Source organism: Papilio polytes, unplaced genomic scaffold, assembly GCF_000836215.1.
Source record: "Papilio polytes unplaced genomic scaffold, Ppol_1.0 DF824047.1, whole genome shotgun sequence".
NCBI classification, from domain to species: domain Eukaryota; kingdom Metazoa; phylum Arthropoda; class Insecta; order Lepidoptera; family Papilionidae; genus Papilio; species Papilio polytes.
The window spans coordinates 6,755,685-6,763,959 of NW_013525157.1; positions in this window are offsets into that span (position 1 = coordinate 6,755,685).

The following is an 8,275-nucleotide window of genomic DNA, read 5'->3' on the forward strand; positions in this document are numbered from 1 at the left end:
ACTTCTTATATGAAAGGGCAAACAAAAAAATAACGGTGTATCGTTTTATAGGGACGTAGAAATGGGAATAAAAAAATCCGTAAGGTGTTCGTACGGTTTCATCGGGCCCGTTATATCAATAGAGATTAGAGGCACGCGTCTTCGCTTCAGCGGTGCCAAGATCCGGGCGTATTGTCGGCGACGGACTTTGATGTGGCTGCGAAAGACGCTCAGTTTGGACAATACTTGCTAAAATTCAACATATTAGCATCAAATACTACTTGTATACAAAATTAAAGATTTTAACAGAGCTTTTACTTGGAACGTAAAGGTTTTGAAAGGCAATGAAGTTTACATAAAGATTTTTTTTTTTAATTATAATCTCCTTTTAAATACTTAAGCATTATAAATATGTTGAAATCAGAGTCATAGTAAAATAAAGTATTTTAATGAGTAATCAACGACAACCGAAATACAGTTATGGGAAAGATCAAAAATTTGTCAGACCAACACAATCTCTCATCTCCAGCACCATGGTTGAAGATTTCAATTTATTTATTTCGATACCCGTTTTGACATACGCGCTTGTGCCTAATTAGCAGAATCAGCTGATAGATATCGAGTCATGATAATATCATTCCGTCGCTGACGTTATTTCAATTACTTTCATCCTTTTAATTGAATTTGAGATTGCTTGTAAGACACGTATTAAATTAAGGCAGTTTGATCAACGTGTCGACTACGAGTATGTTACTTAACATGTGTCCGATAAAGACGATTACCTTCGTTAAGTAAATGTTAACGATAAAACCAACACTTCTTGTTAAATTTAAACAAAGTACAAAAAGATAAATTAACAAAACAATCTTACAGCACTAAAGTAACACTAACAATTTAGATATTTAACGAAACTAAAATAAAATTTAATGTACTAACATTGAAGATTTCGTCTAGTAACTGGCTTAACAGCCATTAACCCGAAAAGAAAAATAATAGATTCCCGTGAAAGGGACAAGTTATCTTTTTACTTATTTCAACAGCAATCATTCATAGAATTAATTTCGATAACTACGACGCCTCTACGAGATACAGGAGCCGATGCTTTTAAAAGTAATCTTGTGTTTTAATTTATCTGGTTTGAAATATTTTTTTCTTACAAAACGAATCGTGTGACTGAACAACTATCAAGGTGTTGGTTATATTCATTAATGTTGTGAATTCACCGCGAAGTTACACCTTTTGTTTAGTCCTGTCCTTTTGTCATATATTATCGAAGATAAAGATCGTGTGATACAGTTTTAGAACATGCAATCTTGTTTTCAATTTGGTCAACGATTTTAAAAGACAAAAAATCGATTTCAATAGAATTTTGATTGTATCTTCTTAACCAATTTGTATGTTCTTGTTTAACAAAAAGAGGCAATGTTTATTCAGGCAAAAAAAAGTACTTCTTAAAAAACTAGATCCTGGTAAAAATTTAATTATTTCTTGGCGGAAATTTATTGTTCAAAATTAATTCTAACGATCATAAATGTCTTCACAAAATTTATAATAATCATGCTTTGTCGTCCGCAGCCGTAGAATATTACACCGAACGTGAAACTCACTCACTAAAGCCGCAATACAATAGAATTAGTGTAAAGAAAACAAACAATAACAGGATTTCGACTTAATCTTCAATACTTACCAGCTTAGGCGACGCCAGCATTCCATATATCGATATTTGTTTAAAATCAGATCCCCGTTCAAAACCTATTATAAATGCACTCGGAAACTTCCGGTCTAATGCGTTTCGAATAATTGGTACGCCATTTATTACTTCTCCGGGAATTGGGCATTATTGTGTGAAATTGTAAAGTTCCAAATGAATTTACGGTCTTTATTATACAAAAATATAAATCTCCGTAATGGCACGAGTGCTACAAAATAAGGCGTGAGCGATTGTAAACAGCACATCAATATATGTAATGGCGTGTGTCAACCGATTCTTTAATTATGTTAACTTGCACAATGTCCAACATTGTACAAGTTTTGCGAATTGTCACAAAATATCTCTAAACACAATGAGAGCAGGAAGGAACCACTCCTGATTTATTATCTGTACACTATTGAGCGGAATACAGTATCGTTTATAACAACAGTGTGAAGAGGCGAAGACTTCCGATTTTTTTGTTATACGCAATTTTTAGCAAATGAGATCCATGTCCGTGATAACCATCTCTTTCATAGAAATCATTTTTCACAATAGGCGTTAATATTGGAAACTTTGGTGAGCAAAAAATCTCTGTGCTCGTTTCACGCCTCTTTTATTTTATGATTAACGATACATCGATTTTTTCGCATCATCAAAATAGCAATTCTCTTGTATCTTGTTTTAGTTTAGAAATATTTGCGAATGTTAACCCAAGCGCTTTCCTTATGGGATTTGTCTATACGATGAAAAGGGTTGTGGTTTCTTTGTAATTGCACAAATATTATATCGATAGATCTGCCGACATTATTCCGACAATATGTAACCGGTTAAATCGGCTTACAATCTAAGACTTTTACAACTCTTAAATCCTTTCAAGCTTACCGTAAACTTAATTTCAACCCCTATAGCGGTTTTGAACTACGATCACAAAAAAAATTCAACAAAAACTATCCGTGCTCTATTGACCATAGCGCAACAATTGTTTAGCAGTTTGCTGAGGGAACCCTTAAGTCCATCTTGTTGACTTCCACGCGAAACGAAATTAAACATGCGAAAAAAAGATCCTTCAAGTTGATGGCATTCATTGTGAGTATTGTGTAATGTAGCACGACGATACTGTACAATTCTACACACAAGTCGAAACATCCTCCTTCTGCGTACGATTAAGAAACGAACGTAACTTAGACGCCGTCTGTACTCAGGTAGGACCCCTTTTGCACAATTCACGGTAACAGACAACAGAGTCCGGCCCAGTTGTCGCCACACTTGTCTCGCCGACACACTTCAAATTCTAGCAATTTCACGTTCGGTTAACCGTCAAAAGCGTGCTATTAATTTTGTCTAGAAACATGCAATAACAGAACGTGTGTTAAACTTGATTTATGCTTTAAAGCTGCTGTTTATAAATCGGCGTGAAATAGTCGATTTGTAAAATGAACGACTTCCAAATGAATGCAACGTTGTTAAATACGTAATTACATTCATAAAAATGCCGTACAAAAGCAGTGTTACCTACAATTTAACTTAAAAATTTCTGATGTGTTCACATTAATTTAATAATGTCAGACTTCGTATAATCTTTATGGTATGGTAATATTTTAGATTAAATGTCGATAACTGATTTTAACGATAGTAAAGCTTATTTTTTTCATTGGTAACTGTTTTAGTATTGAAGATATGAAACCATCGTATTAAAAAGTTTGGTTGCATCGGTTGAAATTATTTTCACACGATCGATTGAGGATGTGATATCGGATCGACCAATTTCGAAATATCGGTTGCGGCTACAAATCATTAACAAAATTGAGTTTGAATTTTTTCAAGTGGGCAAAAAGTCGGCTTGTTTTAAGGGTGGGGCGTGGTGCACTGCGCCTGTGAAAATTATGGCAATTTTGACACCTAAGAAGTGCTAAGCTCTCTGCTACCCCTGTAATTTAACCGACGTGTGCTGACGTAACGGAAGGCACGGTACTAAGGCACGCGGTTTGTTTTGTTCTACTCAGAACCATACGTGCTCGGTCAAAACCGCACCCCAATCGCGATCATGTTTTATAATATACAAGTTATGCACAGTCACCCCAATTTAATGAGGAATTCAGTGTTAGAGAATAACTTGAGGATAGCGCTGTATAATTTGTTATAAAAAATATATTACGATTACTAGCAAATAGATCGGTTTTAGATACGTTAAATTAGTATAATTACAAATAATAACTAAGATTGTTTAGAAAAAAGGTATCAAGACTTAGTTATAATGGGATAGGATTTATTTTTATCTAATACAGAGGTTTTCTTGAATTAATTTGCTTTATTAAATTAAAAACTATTTTTTTTTTTCGATTTACCTTACGGTATTAGAAATTGAGTCTTAAACTTTGAAGACTATAAAATGAAAAGTTGTACTTTATAATGAATTTGAAATATTAAAATTGGCGTATTGTTTTCCTAAGTACAAAATTCAATCAACTGAAGCCTTAGTTTATTTGTATCAAACCGTGGGCATCGAGTAAAACAAATTTCGTTTCTGGTCAACGTTTTTTATAGTCAACAAAAAAACAGTAGCAAAATAATGCTGATTGCTCGAGCGCTATTAACGCGGTATATAATTTAGAAGTAAGCCTATGATTAAAGAAACACTGCCTACCTGTTAAATTAAATTAGGCTTTTTAAGGGAGGCGCCCTGGCAACATTCCTTGCGCTTGATTAAAAAAAAATACAAAGAAATTATTCATTTACAAACTCATCGATAATAAAGCGCACACGTGTTAATGATTTTTATTTCTAATGTTCTTTTATTATGCTCATGTTATAAGAAATATTATTACAATACTAGCTTTCGCCCTCGACTCCGTCCGCGTGGAATTAAAAAAAAAACAAAAGTGTGTAGCCTATGTGTTCTTCCATACTATCCTCCACGTCTATACCAAATTTTATCGAAATCCATTCAGCCGTTTAGGCTACAAACTTTAACAAACATCCATCCATCCATCTATTTATTCATCCATGTAAACTTTTCCTTTTTTAAATTGTATCCAACAATCTTGTGACTGGTATCTGAAATACATTTCATTCAAGAAATAATACTGCAATAGTTAACGGGTTCACATTTCTTTAAGACATAATATTTGAAAAGTTTATTTGAAACAACTTTTAATTTTAACAGTAGATAGTCTCAGTTATAATGTATACGATTGAAAACCTTTTTAAAAATATAAAGTCAAGTTAATGAAATCGTATAAAGTTCTCATAAAATACATTATAAAATGAAGAGATAAACTAAACAATAAATAAACGACTTTCAAGAGAAATGTGGCATAAAAACCATAAATAGGAATAACCAAGCAAATTGCTTGAAATTTTATTTCACGTAGTGACCGACCAATAGTACTTGAGTTTTATTTTCTTATGTTGTTGCTTATTTTAGATGCGAGTAATAAACAATGCATAGGAAGTGTGATATATCGGACCTAGAGACCGGTTTTGCTTACCAACTTAATGCAGTGGTATGCCTCCCCTTGGGCGAAATGTAGACGATCGGCCGTACAATCTCTACGCAACGTAATCTTGCAAATATTTATCGAGTGTCAATACAATATGCCAAAAGCGAATGCTTATTATGGTTTTTACAAATGTGAGAATGCTGCGGGGTTATAGCTGAGACGTTGGTGCAAGTTATAAGATTATCCGACTTAAATTTGTAAAAATAAAAATCAGTTTTTTGAAGGTGGCATAGAATTAGTTCTCTGCTAAAAAATAGGTACAAATGTTGTAAACTATAAAATGTCTAAGTGGAAAAAGTATTAGGAAATTAAAAGTAAACTCTAACTTAAATCTAAGATAATGTGATGTACATTTATATTTTAAGTAGTAACTGTAAATTTAGATTTTCCACTGACTTTGAAATAATACATTTATAAGTATAACAATATATTTTTATGAAAGTATCCAGTAGAAACCAATGAAGATGATCATACCTGACATATCAGCATTTACGAATAATAGACGCGCTATATGATACAAAATGTACAAGGTATTGTATATCTTCAATTATTCAAAAAACAAAATAAAAACTATACGATCTATTCATGATGTGCTTTTACACCTCACATAATCCAGCCTCCAAATTTACAGTGTCACTTTTAAGTGTTTCTCATCCGCTATAAGCGTATTAATTGTGCCATCGGTATATCTCGTTAGTAAGGAGTTACAGTGTATTGTCTGTAACAATGGAAGGAGGAGCTACCGCTCGGGGCGTCCTCGTGGCTAAACACCTCGAGATCTCGTACCTCTGCTCTTGCATATCAGATACATGAACAGATATATCAGTTTCGGTATTCATATCGATATCATAAATGTTTATTATTTAAACTGTATAACATCGTAGCAAACTTTATCGATATCTGATTGTTAATTTACGGTGAAAATTAAAAAAAATATTAACGTAATAGAAATTAGAATATCTTAAACGAATACGTCCATAATCATGGAACAATTAAGGTTATCGAGATTTGTACAATTTTGATAAACACTGAATGAATTACTAAAATTTCAGATCACAAGTGGATCAATATATTTTTATTTATGAAAAAACCATTTCTAACTAAAAATAAACGTGTTTGAAAACAATTATACATATATCAGTAATTACATTTAGCTTGAGTAGTGCTGGTTTCGATTGCGTGGTAAGATTCGAAATTCCATCTTAGCTTGAAGCTCGCGTGAGAGATGCAGATACAATGAGATACGCTCACCCGATTATAACCATTGATAAATTAATCACACACGCTGTATAGCCTAGCGTGGGAATAAATTAAGCTGATAACGTTTAACGGTATCTCTTTTAACTTGATACACTTTTAATTCGTTTACCCAGTAATTTATTTATCTAGTTTTGTAAAAGTAAACAATTTAGTTCAATTCGCAACCTAAAATGTATATCTGTATGTCACATATTCTGAAGTAAAATAGTTTTATTTTTTTTTAGCATCGAGGGGAAATCTCACTAAAAACCCTCTCGGTGGCCACCCTCAGGTGCGATTTAAGGGGGTCCCGGAATCTCCAATGCAACGCACCGGTACCCTCTGCACTGAGCTTCTGCTCTATCCCCGAGGATTTGTTTCCCCAAATGACAACATTGGACTACATCGTGTTGTTTTTTTCACGTGTGTGTTTTTATTTAAATTATTGTTGTTTTTTCTTGTAGTTTTCAAGGGTTAACTGATTTTGTATACTAATTCTTCTGTGGAGTTTTGATTTAGTCGTTTTTTTTATTACAAACTATACGCATTCTTTCAAGTTACCTATTATACTGTACATTAATAAAGTAGTTTTTGCTTCGACTATCGCGATTCTTTTATATTCGCTTATCGTCTAAATTACGGAGAAAAACAATATCAAAGGGACGGCATTGATCGATCTTCGGATTGCCGTAGTTGGCATGAGTCTAGACCGGTCAGTCATACCATCGGTACTTTTAAATGGTCATAATTGGACGGACTGGCTTTAAAATGGAGCTCTCGGTCATTAGAACATTGTTTTTAGCTAGTTAAAACGTGTGATGAACATACTATACTAAGATCAACTCTCTACGTGATGATTGTAGATAACATTTACTTGGTAACGTATTCCTTATAAGTAAAAGGCCTGTCAATATTTTAAGAAAATGTCTTTTTTAGTTTTACAATTGTTAAATATTGTCAGAGTTTAAGCAAACATGAGAGTCGTCAGAATATTTTAATGTTCAGTAGATTAGTTTTAGAGGAACACGCAGATGAAAATACAATATTTTACCATCATATTTCATACAGGCACAGTATTTTTAACGTACGCTCATAATATTGAATTAACATAATTCTTGCGATTTTTGTTTCATGTCAGTTGCATTTGAAATATAGTTTTTCAATTATTAATTCTTTATTTTAATTTATACCATCGTTATATCACGAACAGAAGCTAAAAACAAACGTATGAAACTTAAAGCGTAGTCGCACGTATCCGTTGAAAGGCGTGCGTGACTGTGTATTCAAAAATAACGCGTTGTGCTGGTCTTGTATGTTAAAGTACACCGTTGTCGGAGCGATGAAGTGATAAAGATGTTTATTGATGATCTTTGGTTACATTAATTGCCAGCAGCGGCGGCGCCTGTTACAACGTTGTCTCGCCGTCGACATGAGCGCGAATGACAAAGATTCCACGATACGCGTCGCGAATGCGGGCGGTAGCCTTTGATCTACCGTATTGATGGGTTCGATGACCAATCACAATATTGGTGGAAAATTATATATTTATTTAATTAAAATCTTTTTGATATATTATGATACGCATTTTCATAAAAAAAAAAACAAAATGCATTAAATTATGTAATAACATTTAGAAAATTTTATTATTAGTAAATGAACTTGAACAAGAGTTAGATTCAAGTTTAATTAAAAGTACATGTGCAATGTACATTAGGTATTGCTTGGAAGAATGTTAAAAATGTAAGACGCACCGTAATTGTTGCAATGTGTAATATTTAAAACACTAAAAATCGAAATCAATAAGAACAAACTAGTTTATTAAAGCTTCACAACCAGTCAATAATTTTTTTCAATGGGTTAGTAA